Raw genomic sequence first — 24,614 nt, 5'->3', positions numbered from 1 at the left:
AACATCATGAGTGAGGTAACCCAGGCCCTGAAAGACAAACATGGTATGTACTCACTCATTACTTTGATTTTTAGAAGCAACTTCATCAAAGGAATTTGCTAAATTTATAAAGAACTCAATTTTACTAAAAAAAAAAAAAGAATTGAAAATACATTTACAAATTTCTTTGTTTCTTAAGGATTTAATTATTATTTATTTACATTTACAAGTATATATGTCTGTATATGTGATTGGACCTGAGGTTAGGGCCATCCCCTGGAGATGGAGTAACAAGCAGTTATAAGCTGCCTGATTTGGGTAATGGAAACAGAACTCTGTTCCTCTGCAAGAACAATACATGCTCTTAACTACTGAGTCATCTCTCCAGACCCCCAAATTGATTTCAAAGAACTAAATTTCACTGGCAGAGAGACAATGAACTATATAATTGTCTCAAAATGTTACAGAACATAAATACTTAATGAATTGGCTTAGTTTTAATGTAATACAAATTGCACAATTGTCGATTTAATTTTTGTGTGTGAGGTTTTTCATAGGTGGACAAGAACAAGAAAATTCCTTTAACGGTTTGAAAGTTGTACCAGACCCTCAGGTTACTTATTTGGCTGCTTAGCTGCATGCAGGATGAAGCTGACTTCCAATTCATCAGGCAAAGCTCCTATGGCTGAGCATATGTGCAGGTTTCTAGTTGACAGTCTTCATTGTGGTGGGCCAGTCAGGGTCAGTACCCAACTAGGCCATAGTTGATTATTTGCAAATGATGTAAGAGATGGGTTTAAATTAGATATCTTTCCAAAATTATAAACATGCTTTGTTTGTTTGGCACAAATATATTACCTGTTTAAATTTCAACCAGACATACATATCTGTCTTTAAATTTAGAAACCAAAGAACACATGACTTGTTTACATACTTATCAAGAAAATGATTGCTGAACATTTATCTGGTATGAATAGACAACTTTGACTAGAAATAAAGAATATGCCTTTTTCTCCCGTGTCCTCACCTTTATGAGCAAACAATTGCATTTGGATAAGCACATATTTACAAATTCTTATTTGCCTGTAGGGCACAAACTTTCTGTTTTCTCAGAAGAAATATTTTTAGAATTGACATGAGAAAATAAATTCAATGCCTGAACACTACTATATTAACATAGTCACTGTAGCTTTATTTTACTGTCACTTAAAAGCATCTTCTTGGGTTTAGATTGTTGAATTGTTCATGATCCAGCTTCATGTGGCAGTAGTTGTACCAATAGGAATTTTTTATTGGTGACATTTTGATTGCTATGTTTTGAAGTAAACATGTTTTGGTAGCATGTTATGTAGAAATATTTTTCACTGTTAAAAGTGAAGTAATCTCACATTTTCCTTGAATCATGAGGCCTTTAATCTCTATATTTAATTCTTCTTCTTTAGATAATGCTTCAGGTACAAAAGTATTTTTCTTTCTCCCAAAAATCTTCTATTAAAGCAAAAGATAGGACAATGATGAACTGTATGGGGCATCTTAGAGTCTGAAACCAAAAGAAATAGTGAGGACTCTTATATGGTAGGAAAAATACCAAATGTACTTTCTGACACTTCATACACACTAGATTTTATCTATACTTTCTACATATAATACCCCAATATTTGGAAGCTTAAAAAGAAGTTCAACTTAATGAAGATAAAAATAAGAATTTCCTTGGTACCTGACTTGACTTCTTATAGATACTTTGAATTTCTAATTCAGCCTTTCTGTCAAATTCTACTGCTGAGTAAAAGTGACAAACTGTTATGAAAAACAACAGTGCAATCATTTAAAAAATAACTAATCTTTAAATTTCATTTTACTGTAAGGACACTGGAATAAAACAATTACAAATTAAGAGGTGTTAGAGCTCTCTTCTCCCCAAAGACACATAGAAGCATAACATTATTTCAGAGATGGATACTGTATCAGAGAGGTGCAGTAAAGTAACCATCAAAATGATTAGAGGGCAAGTTTTTATTGTGGATAAGAGAGAGAACATGTGGGAGCATTTGAAAGAGGTCAGAGAAGAGACATAAAGTAGATTAGACATGGCCATGGTTAGGGAAATGTGCTGTGAAAAATTCATGAGCATTATAAGGAGGTTGAGTAAGTAGCTGTCTTCGAGGGAAGTCTATGACCTGGCGCCGGCCTGGAGAGAAAGTGGTAAGAGGGCCAGAATGTTCCAGTGGTCTTAGAATGCATAACAAGAACATGTGAATAGGGACTGTGGGAGTCTGGAGGGCAACATGAACTTTGATATGCCAACACGGGTACATGTCAACAGAGAGCTGTATGTGCCTTCTGCCAGAGGCAAGGTAAATGACTCCTTTTGATGAACTGGAACCCATTTCACAAGCTCCCAAGGAATGCTGGCTTTTATCTAACTGCCAGAAATCCTTCTATAGTCAAGGTTGAGGTGAGCCAAGACTGTCATTTTTACACATATGTTTCAATGTTCCATCTGAGACCTAACAGATAACATGGGCACACCCAGACAAAAGGAACTTTAGTTAAAGAATTACCTCTACCAGATGGCCCATGGATATCTCAGTTGGGAGACTCCATGATTGCTGACTCCTGTAGGAGGTCCTTGATTCCTGGGGATGGTGCCACTCCTGGGCAGGTATGCCTGATTTCTATATAAGTGTCTGGGAAAATGCCAGTAAGCCATGCTTCTCTATGATTTCTTTTTCAGTTCCTGGGTCTAATTCCCTGTCTTGTGTTTCTTCTGTGAATTTCCTCCATGATGAGCTAAAAGTTGCAAGTTCCCTATTGGAACTTTTGCTTTTGGTCAGTGTTTTATGGCAGCAAAGGGAAGAAAACTAGAAAAATAGATATGTATATTTATTGCTGTTCAGGCAGTGGAAGCCAGGGAAGTATACACAATAATCAAGTCTTTAACTGAGCTGTCTGCAATTCTTGCCTAAACTCTTAAACATGATTGTATTGATCATAATTTTCACAGCAATCTTTCATGTCACTAAAATTGAGGCCTTTGTGGAGAATTGCACAGGTCTGATAAAAATTCTATGATAAATGCAGTAATTTCATAAAGTAATTAAGAATCTGTAGAATAGGTTTTTGATTTTGTTTTATCTCCCCTTGATTTTTTAATTACCTTTAAATATTCAACATGTATAAGCCATTTCTATACATTTTGGTCACCAATAGCAATAGAAAGGACAGTTTCTTGATCTGTACCTACAGATTAAAATGCTTCACTGTTATATAATATTGGACACAGCAAGATGGTAGCTCTCCAAGGTGAGTGAAACAATGCTGGAGGGTTACAGCTTCTGCCTCAAGTCAGATCTGGCTACCCTTCCTTCCTCGGTAAGCCAATTAAGAGTCAAATTAATAGTAGAAAGCAGAAAAAAGTTTATTCAATGCAGCCACAATGGAACAAGACCGTCATGGGGGTATTGAAGTGAGATTAAAGTTAAAAGACACAACCAATATTATGATATACAAGCAGTCCTGGTCAATGTATGCTCCTTCTCACCATTGACTATTATCTGGGCTTCAGTCTAGTCCTGTATGATGATCTGTAAACTTCTTACAGCTGTGAGAAATCTCTATCTGTGAAGGAAATTTCCCCTCTAGTGGGCACATATTTCCTCCTCCCACCATGAGATTACTAGAGAAAATTCACATGTATTTGGATCTGTTCTTTCAAGGTTTGCTAGTCAGATTGAGAGACACAGGTATTTAAAAAAAAATATCTTTGTATCTTCCCAGCCTGTATAGTAAAATAAGTGATGGATTGGCTACAATACATGTCACCCTTGCAAGGGATACAGTTTTCTCTATATTTCTTTTTATTCTGTAAATATGGATTTAATTTTGAAGGCGTAAGTAATATTTATAGAAAATGAAATTTGAATTTTTTTGTGAATTCATGATAAAATGTTAAAATGTTGTTGTGTGCCAATCTAATCACTTCCTTTGGAAGAGTTTTAACCTAAGAATTTCATATAAAATGTCATTATGGGCACAGAAACATTTCCCAACCAAATCAAAATGAACCATGCTCACTTATCCATTCCATAGCAAATTGTACACATGCCTATTTATTTGTAGTAAAGTGTAAAGAACCTGTGTACATGTATCTTCATATACATTTATATATGTATATGAAAGTTTTTGAGATTATAATACAGCTATATTATTTCACTTTGCCCTTTCCAGTCTCTAAACCCTCTCATATAACTATTTTCCTGGCTTTTTTTCAAATTCCTGACCTCTTTTTTCATTATATATACATGTAATTAATATTTTATCTATGTTATCTTATGAAGTATATCATAGTAATATGATATTATTATATTTTATATATGATTATTGATTTAACTTCCCAAATACATAAACCTGTTCAGTCTGTATAATGTTAGTCATATGTATATGTTTTTTGGGATGACTATTTGGTATTAGCCAATTGGTGTATTCTACCCTAGGAGAGATTATTTCTCACACTCTCAGCATTCCTTGGCTGCCTGTATTTCTTTTTCTAGGACTGAGGTACCCTTAGCTTCCCCCTTCCATGTTAACATGACTATTCGCATCATTCTTGTTTAGCTAATTTTCAGACAGTGATATTGTAAGACTTTATGGGTGTTGCTTCTGACACTTTTAGGACACAAAATCTTACAGCAGACTTCCTGTTCCTCGGTCTCTTATAATCTTCCTCCCTTCTTTTCCATAATAATCCATGATTCTTAAGTGTGAGATTTGTGTTGCTCAGAAATCATTTGAGATGGAGCCCCTCACCTCCACATTTTGATTGGTTGCAGTTATCTGTAATGATCTCCATCTGCAGAAAGACGCATTTCCTTGATAAGATATGACGGATACACATTTAGATGGACAGCAGGAATTGTGCTCTTTCAGCAAAGTATTGATAGGTTCTTCTGGAAGATCCATTGTTTCCCTAGCTTTCAGTATTTGGCTAAGTTCAAGTACCAACTGTCATAGGTCCAAATATAGATGGCTGGTTACTGCCAAAGTGTGTGTCCATTGCTGCATCTTCTGGTTCTCATGCCAAGAGGCTTATTATTAGTGTTCATAGGCATCACATTTTGGTAAAACTTTTCTTTCCTTCCCTCATTGGTACAGCTAATCCTTGGGAGTCAGACTTTCAGGTTTACTTCAGTGATCTTTTTGACTTGTGTTTAAAGTGCATGGTGACTTCAGAAATAGGGACTTCTACCTATGGACTGCCACCAAGGGTAATAGCCATAACCTATGTATTATCTATAATATTTTGGAAGTGTCTTTGACCAAAAAAATCAAATAAGGTCATTTTGTGCCTTTTGTGGTAGACCAGTAATTATCCCTAGTATAGGAATAATTTGGGAGCCCATTCCACATAGAGGGAAACTGCCTGAGCCTAGACACATGGAGGTGGGCCTGGGTCCTATCCCAAAAGATATAACAGACTCTGAAGACCCTCCCCAAAGGAAGTTCTCACCCTCCTTGGGGAGCAGAAATGGTATGGGATAGGTAGGGTGTTAGTGGTGGGCACGGGAGGAGGGGAGGGAGAGAGAACTGGGATTGACATGTAAGACAATCTTGTTTCTAATTTAAATGAAAAATGATGAAAAATAGGAAAAATTCATTTGCAAATTTAAGGGGCCAGAAAAAGAAGCCAAATGATGATGGAATTATATTTCTTAGTTTTAAAATACTACTGTAAAATTTTCAGGTTTCAAGGCCATATTGTAATTGCCTAAAGTTAAACATATAGTTCAGTGGAATTAGTTTACTATGCCATGAGAAAATCCATTTTTTATTTTAGGTGAGATTAATTTGGACAAGAATGCCAAAATAGAGGGAGGACCAACCTGAATCCAGAAACACCCCACTCTGACATCCCCCTCCACCAAACTGACCCCTTCCAATGACTGAGGGGACTTCCAGGAGAGGCAAGACCAACCAGAGCTACAGAAAATAAAGTCTTGACCACCACACACCACCAGGTGACAAGAGGAGATAGAGAGACCCTACCTGCACCCACTGGAAGAAGAGTTGGGAAGAAGACAGAATAAGAACACACTCAACAACAGAAGGACCAATGTGACAACACCGTAATCTAGGGTCTCCACACCAGCAATATCTGAAAAGCACAACACAGAAGAAAAAGAGAGAGACCTAAAAATCAACTTTATGAAGATGTCCTAAACCCGTAAAGAGGAAACAAGAAAATCACTTCAAGAAATAGAAGAAAAAGCACACCAAAAATTCAAAAATAAGAAAATCTCAATAAGAGACTAAAGAAAGCCAGCCAAGCCTTGGTGGCACATGACTTTAATCCCAGCACTCAGGAGGAAGAGGCAGGGGATCTCTGTGAGTACAAGGACAGGCTGGTTTCCAGAGTAAGTGCCAGGATAGGCCCCAAAGCTACACAAAGAAATCTTGTCTTGAAAACACAAACAAAAAATCTGAAGAAAGCCAAGAAAAAACAACCAAACAAGTGAAGGAAGCAATCAAAACAGTTCAAGGCATGAAAGCTGAAATACAAACATAAAGAGAACACAGAATGAGGGGATGTTGGAAATAGAAAGGCTGGATAAACTATCAGGGAAATAAGAATGTGAGCATGAACAATAAAATACAAGAGATGGAAGAGAGAATCTCAGTTGTTGAAGACTCCCTAGAGATCATTCAGTCATCAACAAAGAAAATCTCAAGTCCAACAAGTCCCTAACACAAAATATCCAGGAAATATGGGACACAATGAAAAGGTCAAACCTAAGAACAGTAGGTATAGAAGAAGGTGAAGAAATACAGATCAAAGGTACAGAAAAAATATTCAACAAAATCAGAGAAGAAAACTTCCCCAACCTACAGAAGGATATGCCTATGAAAGTACAAGAAGCTTACAGAACACCGTATAGACTGTACCACAAAAAGAAGTCCCCTCCCCACATAATAATAAAAACAGCAAACTTACAAAATAAAGAGAAAATATTAAGAGAAACAAAGTAAAAAGGCCAAGTAACATATAAAGGCAGACCTATCAGAATTGCACACGACTTCTCAATGGAAACTTTGAATGCCAGAAGATCATGGATAGAAGTTCTACAAACACTAAGGGAACATGGATGACAACCCAGAGTACTGTACCCAGAGAATTCTCAATCACTATAGATGGAGAAAACAAGATATTGCAAGATGAAAACAGATTTAAACAATACATATGCACAAATCCAGCCCTATAAAATGTTCTGGAAGTAAAACTCCAACCCAATGAAGATAAATATACTCACAAAAACATAGGCAATAGATAATCCAACTTTATCAAACACCAAAGAAACAGTAGGGCAAAATCCACATACAATGACACCACCAACAATAAATCCAAAACAAACAAGAACCATCAATCAATGGATATTAATATCCCTCAATGTCAATGGTCTGAACCTGCCTAAAAAATAAAAACAGATACAGGCTAACACAATGGATACGAAGACAGAATCTTTCCTTAGGCTGAATACAAGAAACGTACCTCAACTTCAAAGAAAGTTGTAACCTCGGAGTAAGGGTTGGGAAAAGATTTCCATCAAATGGTCACAAGAAAAAGCTGGTGTAGCAATCCTAATATCTATCAAAATAGACTTTAAGCTAAAACCAAACAAAAGAGATGAAGAAGTGAATTTCATACAGTAAAAGTCCATCTAGATGAATTCCAAATTCTGAACATTTCTGCCCCAAATATGAAGACACCAACATTTGTAAAAGAAACATTAATACAACTCAAAACACACATAAACCCACACACACTTATAGTAGGAGACTTCAACATCCTACTTTCACACTAGACAAGACCACCATACAGAAACTTAACAAAGAAACAAAGGATCTAACAGAATTTTTGACCCAATTGGGATTAACAGACAACTATGGAATATTCCATTCAAACACAAAAGAGTATACCTTCTTCTCAGCACCACATAGAAACTTCTCTAAAATTGACCACATACATGTCAACACAGAAAACCTCCACAGATAGAAAAAAATTTGAAACAACTCCCTGTATCTTATCAGACAACCATGTTTTAAAGCTAGATTTCAACACCAATACCAATTGCAGAAAACCTACAAATTCATGCAAATCGAAAAACACAATTATACCATTCCTGTGTTGAGGATGAAACAAAATAAGAAATTAAAGACTTCCTAGATATTAATGAGAATGAAGACACAACATACCCAAACATATGGGACACTTTGAAAGCAGTGCTAAGAGGAAAGTTCATAGCACTAGGTTCCATGTGATGAAACTGGAGAATAGTCACACTAGAGAATTGACAGAACAGCTGAACGCTTTAGAACAAAAAAGAAGCAAACTCACCACAGAGGAGTAGATGCCAGGAAATAATCAAACTGAGGGCTGAAATCAATAAAGTAGAAACTTGGAAAACATTACAAAGAATCAATGAAACAGAGAGTTCATTCTTTGAGAAGATCAACAAGATAGACAAACCCATATCCAAACAAACAAAAAGGCAGATACAGAGCATGCTAATTAACACAATCAGAAATGAAAAGGGGGATATAACAACAGACACTGAGAAAATCCAGAGAATTATCATGCCATACTTTGAAAACCTGTAATCCACAAAATTGGAAAATCTAAAGAAAGTGAACAATTTTGGGGATAGTTATCACTTACCAAAAGTAAACCAGGAACAGATAAGTAATTTAAATCTACCTATAACCCCTAATGAAATAGAAGTAGTCATCAAAAGCCTCCCAAACAAAAAAAAAGCCCAGGGCCAGATAGCTTCACTGCAAAATTCTACCAAAAATTCAAACAAGAGCTAACACCACTACTCCTCAAATTGTTCCACACAATAAAAGTAGAAGGCACACTGCCAAGACAAACAATTATTTGTTACCCAAGCCACACAAAGATATAACTAACAAAAGAGAACTACAGACCAATATCCCTCATGAACATCAACGCAAAAATACTCACTAAAATATTGGTGAATGGAATCCAAGAACACATCAGAAAAATCATATACCATGATAAAGTAGGCTTCATGCCAGGATGAAGCCATGCAAGGATGGTTCAATATATGAGAATCCACCAATATAATCCACCATATAGACAAACTGAAAAGGAAAAACAACATGATCATTTCACTAGATGATGCAAAAGACTTTGAGAAAATCCAACATCCCTTGATGATAATGATCTTGAAGTGAACAGGAATAACAGGAACATACCTAAACATGAGAAAAGCAATATACAGCAAACATGCAGCCATGATCAAACTAAATGGAGAGAAACTCAAACCAATTCCTCTAAAATCAAGGCTGTTCATGCTTTACATATCTCTTCAGTATTGTATTTGAAGATCTAGCTAGAGCAATAAGACAGAAAAGAGATCAAGGGGATACAAATTGGAAAGGAAGAAGTCTAACTTTCACTATCTGCAGATGATATGATCGTCTACATGAGCAATGCAAAAAAAACTCTACTAGGGAATTTGTACAGCTGATTAACACCTTCAGCTATGTAGCAGTATACAAAATTAACTCAAAAAATCAGTATCCCTACTAAATACACATGATAAATGAAATGAGAAAGAAATCAGAGAGATATCACCCTTGTCAATATCCACAAACAACATAAAATATCTTGTGGTAACACTAACCAAACCAGTGAAAAACCTGTACATTAAAAACTTTTTGTCTTTAAGGAAAGAAAATAAAGAAGATACCAGAAAATGCAGTGATATCCCATGCTCTTGTATAAGTAGGATCAACATAATAATAATGGCAATCTTGCCCAAAGCTATCTACAGATTCAACAAAATTTCAACAATACTCATAAAAATCCCAACACAGTTCTTCACAGACCTTGAAATAACAACACTCAACTTTATATGGAAAAACAAAAAAACCCATGATAGCCACAACAACCCTGTACAATAAAGGAACTTCTGGAGGCATCACCATTCCTGACCTCTAGGTCTATTATGGAGCCATAATCCTGATAAAGGCTTGGTATTAGCAGAAAAATAGACAGACAAATGGAATCGAATTGAAATCCCTGATATTAACCCACACACCTATGAACACCTTATTTTTGACAAAGAAGCTAAATCTATACAATGGAAAAAAGAAAGCATCTTCAACAAATGGTGCTGGTACAACTGCATTTGGACATGCAGACAATTGCAGAAAAATCCAAATCTGTCACCATGCACAAAAATTAAGTCCAAATTGCTCAAAGATGTCAATATAACTCCAATCACATTGAACCTTCTAGAAGAGAAAGTGGGAGATACCCTTGAGTGAATTGGTACAAGAGACCGCTTCCTGAACATAGCACTAGTAGCACAGACATTGACATCTACAATTAATAGATGGGACCTCCTGAAACTGAGAAGCTTCTGTAAGGCAAAGGACACAGTCAGTAAGACAAAATGACATTTCACATAATGGGAAAAGATCTTAACCAATTCCACATCTGACAGATGGCTGATTTCCAAAATATACAATGTACTCTAGAAGCTAGCCACCAAAACACCAATCAATGAAATTAAAAAGTGGAGTGCATAACTAAATAGAGCATTTTCTTTTTTTTTTCTTGTTTTGGTTTTTCGAGACAGGGTTTCTGTGTGTAGTTTTGGATCGTATCCTGGCACTTGCTCTGGAGACCAGGCTGGCCTCAAACTCAAAGAAATCTGTCTGCCTCTGCCTCCCGAGTGTTGGGATTAAAGGCATGTACCACTAACGCCTGGCAAATAGAGTATTTTCAACAGAGGAATCTAAAATGGCTGAAAGACACTTAGGAAAGTGCTAAAAATCATTAGCCATCAGAGAAATGCAACTCAAAACAACTCTGAGATTTGATATTACACTAGCCAGAATTGCTAAAATCAAAAACAGCATTGATAGTCTAAGCTGGAGAGGATGTGGAGAAAAAGGAACATTCCTCCATTGCTTGTGGGAGTCCAAACTTGTACAACCAGTTTGGAAATCAGTATGGCAGTTGCTCAGGATAATGGGAATCAGTGTACCTCAAGATCCATCAATGCCTGTCTTGGGAATATAGCCTGATAATTCATAGGACAAGGACATATCTTCAACCATGATCATAGCAGTGTTGTTTGTAATAATCAGAACTTGGAAGCAAACTAGATGCCCCTCAACTGAAGAATGGATAGAGAAAATGTAGAGAAAATGTGGTACATTTATACAATGGAGTACTGCTCAGCTGAAAAAAGCAATGGAATCTTGAAATTCGCAGGCAAATGGATGGAACAAGAAGAAACCATCTGAGTGAGTAAACCCAGTCACAAAAGACAAACATGGTATGTACTCACTCATATATGAATTTTAGACATAGAGCAAAGGAATACCTGCCCATAATCCTCTTCAACAAAGAAACTAGGAAACATGAAGGACTCTAAGGGATAAATGCATGGACTCCAGAGATTGGGAAGGGGCAGGAACTCCTGAGCTAATTGGGAGCATGAGGGTAGGGGAGAGGGAGCTGCCAGAATGAGAGGAGGACAAGAGGAGGGGATAGGAGGTAACGGAGTAGCAGAAAGGTTGAGTCAGGAGAAGAATAGAGGAGAGTAGGATGAGAGATACCATAACAAAGGGAGCCATTATAGGTCTGAGGAGAGATCTGGCACTAGGGAGATTTCCAGAGATTACAAAGATGACACCAACTGACAATCTAGGCAATGGTGGGAAAGGCTAACATAAATGCCCTTCCCCTATAATGAGACTGATGATTACTTTATATGCCATCCTAGAGCCCTCATCCAGTGGCTGATGGAAGCATAGGCAGACACCCCAAGTTATACACGGAACTGAACTCTGGAACCCAGTTACAGAGAGGGAGGAATGAAGATCAAAGAGGTCCGGACCAGGCTGGTGAAACCCACAGAGACAGCTGTCTTGTACAAGGGGGAGCACATGGACCCTAGACTGATGTCTAGGGTTGGGGGTTGGGGAAGAGGAGAAGGAGAGGTAGAAGGGATTGACATGTGAATCAAGCTTGTTCCTAATTTGAATTAATAAAAAAATGAATGCCAAAATGATTCATAGAAAAAATAGTGCAAGATAATGGCATTTAAAAAATAAAATATAGATTTATTCTCCTTCATGCCATTCATTAAGAACTGGTTACTTGAAGGTCTAAATGTGACAGCTGAGCTCACAAATCTCTTATTAGAAAGCATGAAAGTAATCACATGAACTAGATTAGCATTGATTCATTATACTTAATAGCAAAATAACAAAATACATAAATTAAACTTCATGAAAATTAACTTTTTTTTCTATCCAAGTAAAGCAGGTTGAGAAGTAAAGCTTGGAAATCACATATGGGAAAAGAATATGGGGCATTTTTAAAACCATTATCAGAATTCAATATTAAACATGTTATTAAATGGTAGCTGATTAATTGGGTTGGATATTTTCCCCCAAGAAGATATTTAAATTATAAACAATTACATGTGTGGAGTATCATATGCAATTGATAGATTATACTATAAAAATTATGAGCTACTATCTCATATTCAGTAGGTTTTCTATAATTAAAACTGCTAGACATTACAAATTTGGTTGGAGATATACCAAAATTGGCACTTCTAAATAGCATTAATTAAAATACCAAATGGCCCCTTCACATCAAAAACTTGGTGAGTCTTCAAAATAATAAACACAGAGCCCAGTCTGATAATTTCATTTTGGGGTATATAACAAAGAGAAATATTATGCATGTCTGTATACTAAGTTGTATATTAATGTTCTTTTGTTGAATTATTTTTAATAGCCTACATGTGAAGCTACCCAGGTAAAATAAAATGTGTGATCATATGTATAAAATGAGATGCTATTTGGAAAGATATACAAATTATGAATTCTCAACAGACATATGTACCTTGGAAAACTTAAGATGAAGCACACTTAAGACCATTCAAATTCCATGTGCATATAATGTACAAAATAGATCTATTGTGACAGTATTGATTAGTGGTCAGCAGAAGTTGGAGAGAGAGAGAATAAGCTATGAATACAAAGAGTGAAGGGCATCTTTCTGATATTAATAATGTGTGCTGAAATTATATAATGGTAGTTTTTAATAACTTAGCAAATATAGTAAAGGTATTGAATTACATTATTTTAAAGGTGGAATATTACAAATTTAAATGGCTGGAATTCAATTTAATAGCAAAATTTGTCCTTCTTCATGATGATGAACAAGTGAGCTCCCCAAGCAATTGTTGCTAGAAGCACACACACACACACACACACACACACACACACACACACCACAAGGATGTAGGAGCACACTGTAATTGCTAGAATTGGATTGAATTGTAGTGTTCTAGTAATGAGTAATGGGCTAAAATATTTTCCTGATGCCTTCCAAAGTATCTTACTGGCTATTTACTCTAATCATCATAACATTTGGTAATAATTTATAAAACTTCCATTATTTTAGATGGTAAAACCAAAGCTCCAGTGATTAAGAAATTAGTCTAAAATCCTCAACTAAGTACATAGCCATTGGAAACAAGGTCTACCTGTCTGTATTACCTACTGCAGAATAGACTTTACAGACAGTATTCTGAAACAAACCTTTAATTCACTTATTGACTCACCAAAATATTGATTTTATCATTCATTGGACTTGTATCTTAGAAAGAATATTCTACCATGGCCATTCTTAAAAGTAGGCCAGACAGCACCAGGGATACCATAAAGATCAACACTGTCACCAAGATATTATGGGGAGAGGAAAACAAGCAAGAACAACTCACCTAGACCATGGTATCTGACAGAATAAAATTTAGGGCCAGGTTCAGAGAAGACGATACTAGGAGATATACAAAGAAGGTAATCTGCAAGCTATAAGTTGACCATTAGAAATAAACCTAATGCAAGGAAACCAGAGAGACAGGACCTTGGACCCAGTTAGTAGAAGGTGAATGAATTTTGAGTTAAAGAACATGTTTGGACAGGAAGATGACTGGCATAACTGCAATATTATAATGGAGAGATAGAGGCAAAAATAAGAGTTCTGAAAGACAAGTAGGTACTATATTCTAAAGATCTCTAGAAACCTGGGTATTGGATAGAAAGGAGAAATAAGATGGAAGTTATGGTGATCTTAATAAGGGTGCTGACTATGATGGAGCTTTGCCAACAACAAACAAAACATATGACTGTGAATGACTTATGCTGGTGTTTGATAAGTGGTTTGTGTATTATCCACCATCCTATAATGATACATAAACCAGGAAAAGTGTCAATCAAACAAAACAAGACTGGAGACACCAGCTCACCAGCTCATCATTGCACACTTTAGGCTGGGGTACATCCCAGTTGTTGAGCATTTGTCAAGCATGCACAAATTCCTGTGATTTATCCAAGAAGTACAGAGTGAAGAGAATGAATGAATAGCCATACAGCTTCCTGAGAGGTATGGAAAGAATCCATGAGACTTCAAATCTTCTTTTCTTTATCATGATTTCTAGATTGGGCTTCTTTTAAAAGAGGATATAATATATATATATATATATATATATATATATATATATATATATTCATGTGAATCAACTAGGAAGAAGTTAATGTGAATCCACTAGTTATTATTCCTGGTATGCTCTATATTTATCATGGTTTTAATAATCCTCAAAATGTTGATGTTCAACATTATTATCTATGCAAGTCTAAAAATATCAACATTGTTATAATAACTTTTTAAAAAAGAATTCTAGGTTTCTTTCTAGGTCAGCACCCTTGGGAATATTTAAAAAATACACTTTATATGCCTGGGATGAAATCACCCAATCTACCAGGAAGCCTGCCTGTATGACTCAGAGTCAGAAGTAGGATTACACTGCCACTTATTAAGCAGGGCATGCTAAATAAACAGGCAAAACCTTGTTATTTTGACATGCAGTTCCAGAAAATTAGCTGGCAGCCCCCAGAGTACAAAATGAAATGTCACAGGATCCAGGAATATGTCATTGTCCACTAAAGCCATCAGAAGCTACCTGGGGAAACAAGTGAATTTGCATGAAGTTGTAAACAGGATTGACAAGAGAAATTTTATTTCTTCATGTTTCATCTCATGAGAGAATTTTAAGAAAGGCAAAGGCAATGGCAATATTTTTTTTGTTTGAATAAGAACAAGCTTGCTTCATATGTCAATCCCTTCTCCCTCTCTCTATCCCTCCCCCCAATGTCCAAACAGCCTCACATCCATCTTCACTCTGCTCCCCAGGGAGGGTAGGATCCAACATGTGGGCTCCCCAATGCCCACCACATCATCCTGGGTCTGACCTAGGCCCTCCCCCCATGTGCCCAGGCCCAGAGAGCATCCCTTCACATGCGATGAGCTCTCAAAGTCCCTTCTTATACCAGGAAAAAATACTGATACACTATGAGGATCCACCTAAAGTGCTAAGGCACATCCACTTTCAGGGGTCTGGATCAGTCCCCTGCTGGCCTCCTAGACAGCAGTCTGGCATCCATGTGCTCCCCCTTGTACAAGCCAGCTGTTTCTGTGGGTTTCACCAACCTGGTCCCAAACCCTTTGATCTTCATTCCTCCCTCTCTGTAACTGGGTTCCAGAGTTCAGTTCTGTGTATAACTTGGGGTGTCTGCCTATGCTTCCATCAGCCACTGGATTTTAGTCCTTCTGACTAGTGTAAGATGATACTGAAGACACTTCATCTTGAGTCAAAGGCAACACTGGCGACTGAGCAACCCTGCCCTTCACCTCAACTTCTATAAAGTACTCCAGAACGTGGAGAAGAGGACAGTGGAATCTACTTTCCCAGCATTACTTGGGTCAATGGTATGAGAGCCTTCCTGTAGTCCTAATTCACAGGTCACATGGTATCAGCAAGAAGGCAGATGTCCTGCAGCCCACTACTATTGATGGAGGACTTGGGGGTGGCTGTCTATGCACCCTGCTGGCAAATCTTTGTTATTCTTTAATCATTAATTCAGATAAAATCTTATCCTTCTCAAGAACTCTGATGCTTTTGATAACTGGTTCTTGCCAGCTTAAAGCAAAAGAGATTTCAGAAACAGGTGATTTAGCATTTATCTTTGTGAACATAGGAAAGTGTAAGTCATGTGAAGGTCTGGGAATGTAGTTACAAGTGTCTGAGGATGGAACGGTCTAACATGGTGGGTAAATGCAAGTTATGAAGGTCTGAGAATGGAAGGTATAAAGGTCTGAAAATGGAAGGCCTAAGATGGTAATGTAAGGTATATGAAATAAAGTTATGAATGTCTGAGGATAAAAGGCTTATTTGATGATAAAGTGAGTTGAGACATTAAAAAGAATGAAATACGTTCCAGACTTCTCTATTTCTCACGCTACAGTTCATAGTCAGTAAAGTTCTACAATACAGCTGGGCGTTGGTGGCACACACATTTAATCCCAGCACTTGGGAGGTAGAGGCAGGTGGATCTCTGTGATTTCAAGGCCAGTCTGGTCTCCAGAGAGAGTGTCAGAATAGGCTCCAAAGCTACACAGAGAAACCCTGTCTCAAAAAACCAAAAAAAAAAAAAAAGTTCTACAGTACCACTATATGATCTTAACTACAAGATCAAGATTAAGATGCTTTTCATTGTCAATTTTAAATATTTAAAAAATATGTCAATTTTAAAATGTTAATGCTTTCAGCCAAGTTGCCTCTAACATGAATATGCTGCTAGTGTGTCTAATACTTCAGTTTCCACAAACTTTAAGGATTCTTATAAGTTTCAGGGAGCTGAATTGGATCCAAACAAACAGGTCAGATTTACCCCAGTTATTCAATTTTTCCCTCATGTTGGGACTCCTTGAGAACCCTTCCCTCATCTTACAATCTTCCCCTTAAGTGCCAGAACCTAAGAAAAACTTTTGTTTTCTAAACTTAACCTTGTCCTCTGCTCTGCCAACACCTTGTCAGGTCTAAGAGGCCCCAGGGACTTCCATACAGTCTGGACTATGATGAAACAACTAGCTACCCCAGGATTTGGCAGCACCCCAACCTCAGGTCTCCCAAAGATGGTCAATGCTACCCATGTCAGCAGGAAGCAGTCTTGAGAATTCGACCCCCTTACTCATTAATCTGCCATGTCCAACACCCCACCTTTTTAAAATAATAAGTAAAGGGTGCAATTGAAAGGTTCAGGCATTATGCTGGCCTGCCTCTGTTTCCTGGCAGAATCAACTCAGATAGTATGCTGGTCACCCCAGAGTTCCATGGGAACTAAGTCTGCATGCAGGTGCAAAGGATCCCTTTAAAAGACAGACCTCTGCCCACTTAGGTGCCTCTTCTCTTCCTCTTCTCTTACTTCTTTTATGTTTTTGTCTACCTCTCTCTCTCTGCTTCGGCTTCTCTTCTCTCTGTCTCTCTATGGCGACAGGCTGAAGCGGTCAGCCATTAACCTTGTTCTTCTTCTCTCTTAGTCTTTCTACTTTGCCTGGCCTATAATAAACTGGTTAATATGTCTAATAGTCTCAGGTCTCATCTTTCACCTCTCCTTCATTTCTTATTTAAGGAAAAGAATAACAATGATCATTTTGTTTTTCTTTTTCAGTTTGTTTATTTGGTAGATTATGTTGATGAGTTTTTGTATGTTGAACCATTCTTGCATCCCTGGGATGAAGCCTACTTTATTATGGTACATGATTTTTCTGGTGTGTTCTTGGATTCCATTCACCAATATTTTAGTGAGTATTTTTGCATTGATGTTCATGAGGGATATTGGTCTGTAGTTCTCTTTTTTAATTGTATCTCTGTTTGGCATGGGTATCAAAGTAATTGTAGGCTCGTAAAGAGTTTGGCAATGTCCCTTCTGCTTCTATGTGTGGAACAATTTGAGGAGTAGTGGTATTAGCTCTAGTTTCATCTTCTGGTAGAATTCTGCAAGGAAGCTATCTGTCCCTGGGAATTTTTGGGGGGGTTGATAACTGCTTCTATTTCATTAGGGGTTATAGGTAGATTTAAACTATTTATCTGTTCTTGGTTTACTTTTGGTAAGTGATAACTATCCCTAAATTGTCCATTTTCTTTAGATTTTCCAATTTTGTGGAGTACAGATTTTCAAAGTATGACATGATGATTCTCTGGATTTTCTCAGTGTCTGTTGTTATACCCCCTTTTCATTTCTGATTGTGTTAATTAACATGCTCTGTCTCTGCCTTTTGGTTAGTTTGGATGGAGGTTTGTCTATCTTGTTGATCTTCTCAAAGAATGAACTCTCTGTTTCATTGATTCTTTGTAATGTTTTCCTAGTTTCCACTTTATTGATTTCAGTCCTCAGTTTGATTATTTCCTGGCATCTACTCCTCTGTGGTGAGTTTGCTTCTTTTTTTGTTGTAAAGCGTTCAGCTGTTCTGTCAATTCTCTAGTGTGACTATTCTCCAGTTTCTTCACATGGGCACCCAGTGCTAGGAACTTTCCTCTTAGCACTGCTTTCAAAGTGTCCCATATGTTTGGGTATGTTGTGTCTTCATTCTCATTAAATTCTACGAAGTCTTTAATTTCTTTTTTATTTCATCCTCAACTCAGGAATGGTACAACTGTGTTTTTCAGTTTGCATGAAATTGTCGGTATTCTGCAATTGGCATTGGTGTTGGATTCTAGCTTTAAAACATGGTTGTCTGATAAGATACAAGGGGTTGTTTCAATTTTTTTTTTTATCTGTGGATGTTTGCTATGTTGCCTAAAAGTATGTGGTCAACTTTTAGAGAAGGTTCCATGTGGTGCTGAGAAGAAGCTATATTCTTTTGCGTTTGGATGGAATGTTCCATAGATGTCTGTTAATCCCAATTGGGTCAAAACTTCTGTTAGATCCTTTGTTTCTTTGTTAAGTTTCTGTATGATGGTCCTGTCTAGTGGTGAAAGCAGGGTGTTGAACTCCCCTACTATAAGTGTGTGTGGGTTTATGTGTGTTTTGAGTTGTATTAATGTTTCTTTTACAAATGTGGGTGTATTTGTATTTGGGATATAGATGTTCAGGATTAGGACTTAATTAATCTTGATGGACTTTTCCTGTGATGATTATGAAATTCCCTTCTTCATCTCTTTTGGTTTATTTTTGTTTGAAGTCTATTTTGATAGATATTAGGATTGCTACACCAGCTTGTTTCTTGTGTCCATTTAATTGGATTATTTTTCCCAACCCTTTACTCTGAGGTAATGCCTGTCTTTGAAGTTGAGGTGTCTTTCTTTTATACAGCAGAAGGATGGATTCTGTTTTTGTTTCCATTCTGTTAGCCTGTATATTTTTATAGGCAGGTTAAGATCTTTGACATTGAGGGATATTAATATCCAATGATTGTTGGCTCTTATTTGTTTTGGATTTATAGCTGTCATTGTGTGTGGATTTTGCTCTCTTGTTTCTTTTTTTCTGGTAAAGTTGGGTTATCTATTGCTTATGTTTTTGTGAGTATAGTTATCTTCGTTGGGTTGGAGTTTTCCTTCCAGAACTTTTTGTAGGGCTGGATTTGTGTATATGTATTGTTTAAATCTGGTTTTGTATGGAATATCTTGTTTTCTCCAATATAGTGATTGAAATCTTTGCTGGGTAGAGTATTCTGGGTTGTCATCCATGTTCCCTTAGTTTTTATAGATATTCTATCCAGGATATTTTGACTTTCACAGTTTCCATTGACAAGTCGGGTGTAATTTTGATAGGGCTGCCTTTATATGTAACTTGGACTTTTTCTTTTGCTGCTCTTAATATTTTCTCTTTATTCTGTAAGTTTGGTGTTTTGATTATTATGTGGTGAGTGGTCTTCTTTTTGTGGTCTAGTCTATATGGTGTTTTGTAAGTTTCTTATACTTTCACAGGCATATTCTTTTGTAGTTTGGGGAAGTTTTCTTCTCTGATTTTGTTGAATAGTTTTTCTGTACCTTTGATCTGTATTTCTTCACCTTCTTCTATACCTACTGTTCTTAGGTTTGACCTTTTCACTGTGTCCCATATTTCTTGGATATTTTGTGTTAGGGACTTGTTGGACTTGAGATTTTCTTTGGTCGATAAAGGTATATCCTATATAGTGAGTCTTCAACTGAGATTCTCTCTTCCATCTCTTGTATTCTATTGGTTATACTCACATCCTTAGCTCCTGATAGTTTATGCAGCCTTTCTATTTCCAACATCCTCTCATTCTGTGTTTTCTTTATTGTTTCTATTTCATCTTTCATCCCTTGAACTGTTTTGATTGCTTCCTTCAGTTTTTAGTTGTTTTTTCTTGACTTTCTTTACATTCTTTAAGATTATTTCTTATTTCTAGAATTTTTTTGCATGTATTTTCTTCTATTTCTTTAAGAGATTTTCTTGTTTCCTCTTTAAGGCTCTAGAACATCTTCATAAAGTAGATTTTTAGCTCTTCTTCTTCTTCTTCTTCTTCTTCTTCTTCTTCTTCTTCTTCTTCGTTGTGCTTTTCAGATATTGCTGCTGTGGAGTCCCTAGATTTTTGTGGTGTCATATTGGTCTTTCTGTTGTTGAGTGTGTTCTTATTCTGTCTTCCTTCCATGTATTCTTTCAGTGGGTGCAGGTGGGGTTTCTCTATCTCCTCTTGTCCCCCAGTGGTGTGTGTGGGCCTAGACTTCAAGGTCTGTAGCTATGGATGGTCTTGCCTCTCCTGATAATCTCCTCACTCAGCAGAGTTCAGGGTGGAGGGGGAAGTCACCAGGGATTGTGGAAGTGGAGGGAGAAGGAAGTGTGAGGTGTTTGTGGACTCAGTGAGATCCTTCCAGTCTGTGAGAGTCCAAAACAAGCCAGATGCAGGCCCAGAGAAATGGGGGGTGGAGGCAATTGGGCAGGACCAGTGGGTACACTCCCCTCAGGATAGTTTGGGTTTATTCTTATGGCTGTTTCTTAAGAGGTCCAAATTGGTCTCCATGCATAGGGGAAACACCACACCTTCTATAGATGCAAGAGGCTATTCACATTCCATATGAGAGCTATAAATAAGTAACAAGATCCCAAAAAGTCTTATTTTCCCCCTTTAAGCTGAAAGGTCTAGTTCAACTAATTAACAGGAAACTCAATGCTAACAGGTGACAACTAGCTTAAGTCATGATAGCTACCTAGTAACTAACCTAGTCATAATCAAATAATCTGTTTCTAGAAACTGAAGAAATGTTTTAAATGCAAGGAATACAACACCATGTCTATCTCTCTAGAGAGAAATGGAATCCCAATTATCCCAATTATCAATTATCCCTACTTGAATGGGAAACTTTTCAATATTCTAATGTGCTAATCCACTCATTTCTATTTCTTTTTTCATGCCAAATGACAAAGCTTCACAGTCTTTCTTTTTTTTTTTTAAAGATGTTCCCAATCATCAAGAAGAAATTATCACACAGATTCCTCTTCATACTCCAGGGTCACCTCCAAACAGAATAACACCTCAGGAAAATCAGTGATTTTTCCTCTTCTACTAAAGAATCAAAGAAATAATAAATAAACAAATGATTAAATCAGCTAATAAGCCATCTTGGAAAGAATACAAGAAACAATACTTGTGGAGGTTTTGCCAACTTTTACAGTAGAGTTATGGCTTGCACAGTTTCTGCAATTTCTTTAGATGAAATTGTTGAACCTTTTACTTGCCCTGGAGGAAAAGGCCAATTTACAAACATTTGTCTTCTAGGTAAATTTGAAAGTGTATTTCAGGTGTTGTAATTTATAATGCACTTTTCAGCATAATAAGGAAGAGAGAAATAGCTATTTTTTGCCTATGTTTTCCAAACCTTATATTAGGGTTGACAAGGTACAGCAGGTGATATATGTTCCTGTTAGCCTACCAATGAGCAACTTCATATTGATACTTATTTTCCTCTCAAATATTCCTGTATCTATATGCTTTTATCTACAGATCTGGAAAGAATATTCAAGGAGGGTCTTGGCCTCCAGGAGTGAATAGGTTGGAAGACTAATTTTTAATTGATTGCCTAGTAGGGCAGATAGTGTTGGGGAGAGGACCCACTAAGTGAGCAAACAAATTTTCAGCCTTTTAATCAAGTCTTTTAGTGCCTGAGAGAAGCATTAAGGTAAGGTTGACTGTTTCTCTCTTGGTGGTATAAGTTCCAGTTCTGTGTTCATCCTTTGTTGTTCCTAGCATCCTTGTGACATCTGGTCAATCAACCTGCTCCAGTGCCATGGAGGGCCTAATGGGTTATTGATTTGAAGGTTACCAGAGAAGGTGAACTAATAACATCAGATGAATGTGTGAAGCCAAGCCCTGTACCTTCAAATCAGATATTCTGTCATATTCTTGGAGCTCCCACAATTTGGATCCAGTTACTGTGTAATGAGAAATGACTGCATTCCCATCACTATCCTAACCTTTTGACATAGCTTATTTTTATCTTTGTCTGTAAGACACATCATATCGCTTCTATTTTTAAAATGATAAAAATTGTGAATCAGAGATAAAGGGTAAAACAAATTATAATTCATTTTGTGGGTATTTATTTCTTCCAGAGTTTATGAATATTAGTGAATATTTCTGATATGTCTTATGTACCCATGTCATTTTACATCTGCTGGAATTATGAGTGAAAGGTGAGTGGCTTATCCATACATGATAGGTTCCAAATTATGCAATCATGAATTGTTATCATGTAACCTGTAGGTGTAAAAAGAGCATAAATGAGAAGCCAGAAATGTTTTTCGTTGTAGCATTTCACAGGAACCTTATCATTTCAGGTCTTTTAAAGTTATATCCCAGAAGTCAGACAAAGAACAATTTACTGAGTTGTATCACCTGACAAATAATGAAAGAAGTACTGTGCAGCGATAGGACATAGATATAGGTTGTAAGGCAGAAACAACAATATTTTCTACTTAAAAAGAGATAATCTTTGGGTCAAAGAGGATTGTATCTTAAGATTACCACCTGTTAATTGTACAAAGCAAGGATTCTTATTATGATACACATTTTCTTTATTTTTCTTATTTTTATTTGAATTAGAAACAGGATTGTTTTACATGTCCATCCCAGTTCTCTCTCCCTCCTCTCCTCCACTACCATCCCCCCCAACTAAAACCCTACCTATCACATATCCTTTCTGCTCCCCAGGGAGTGTGTGGTCTTCAACAGGGAGTCATCAGAGTCTATCATATCCTTTGTGATATGGACAAGGCCCAGCCCCATGTATGACACACATTTCTTCCATGCATACAATATATATTTATCATATCTACCTGCTCAGTCAGCTGTTATTACCCTCCTTTATGGTTTAAATTGCTCCACAACTAAAAGTTTTCATCTTATACTCACATCCTTTCATTTTCTCCTATTTTCCACATAGAGAAGAACACACAAAATTTTTGTCTTTCTGAGATTGGCATGTTTCACCTAATATAATAACCAGTTTTATCAATTTTCCTACAAATGGTATAATTTCATTGTTTCATGACAGAATAAAATGCCATTGAATATGTATACCACAGTTGTCAATGTGAATTTATCTAGCAATTATGCAAATCAGTAAGGAAATTCCTCAAAATAATTTTTAATAGAACTTCCATATGATCCAGGCTGTATCACTTATGGGCATATAATTTAATGAATTCAAACTAGATTATACTGATACCTATTTACCAGGTTTAGCACTGTAGTTTTCAAAATACCTAATTATGGTATCAGTCTACGCGCTCTGGAATTGGTAGATGGATAAAGATAACAAATACAAGTTCAGAATCTGAAGCACAACTGAAAGAATTAACAATTACAAATATATCTAGGGAGTCTAAGACAGATCAGTCAGTAAAGTGTTTGCCACAGTGCTGTGAGAACTTGTGTTATGTCATCAGAACCAAGAAACAAAAATCAGGTGTGGTAGCCTGTGCTAGTTGTATTCTCAGGGAAGAGGAGGCAATGATAGCCATGTTTGTTGGGCTATTTGGCTAGGCAGCACAACCTAATTAGTGATTTCAAGCCAGTGGAAGGCCTTGACTTAACAAAGTGCACAGTCTCTGAGGAATAATACTTGTTTTACCTTTTGATCTCAAGTCTGCACCCACACACTAATATAACATATACACAAAACATGTACACACACACACACACACACACACACACACACATTCTGAATAATTGAGTTCATCAAGCCACAAAAGTAAAACACATAGGTTGCTCATTTTCAAGTATTACTGTCTGTTCAAATCACCAGTATGGTTTTAGAAAATACAGGTCAAAGCATCACACTACAAGTATAGAATTGGAATCCCTGAGGGGAGATATCAAGAGCCTATACTTTAAACAAACGACCCAACTCTTTGGGGCACCTTGGCCCTGACTTCTAAGACTTTATACATCCAAAATATTTCTTTTAAGTCTATTCTTAGATCTTGGAACTGTAGCTATTGTTTGCCTAGTAAAATATCTTGTCCTTTGAGTGTGAACCTATGTATCTTGGATACACACTTTTATAGGGCAAGGTCTCTGCTGAGTTACTGAAAAATGTAGGTTGGGCCATAGAAGTCATCCCTATAAAGGGATAAAATTAACCTCTGGTGATGGGTGGTCTCAGGTCATCTACATTATAACATGCTTTGAACATTAAAGTAATCTTCTTGGTAACTTTTTC

The sequence above is a fragment of the Cricetulus griseus genome, assembly GCF_003668045.3.
Source record: "Cricetulus griseus strain 17A/GY chromosome 1 unlocalized genomic scaffold, alternate assembly CriGri-PICRH-1.0 chr1_1, whole genome shotgun sequence".
NCBI classification, from domain to species: domain Eukaryota; kingdom Metazoa; phylum Chordata; class Mammalia; order Rodentia; family Cricetidae; genus Cricetulus; species Cricetulus griseus.
This window is presented reverse-complemented; position numbering follows the sequence as displayed.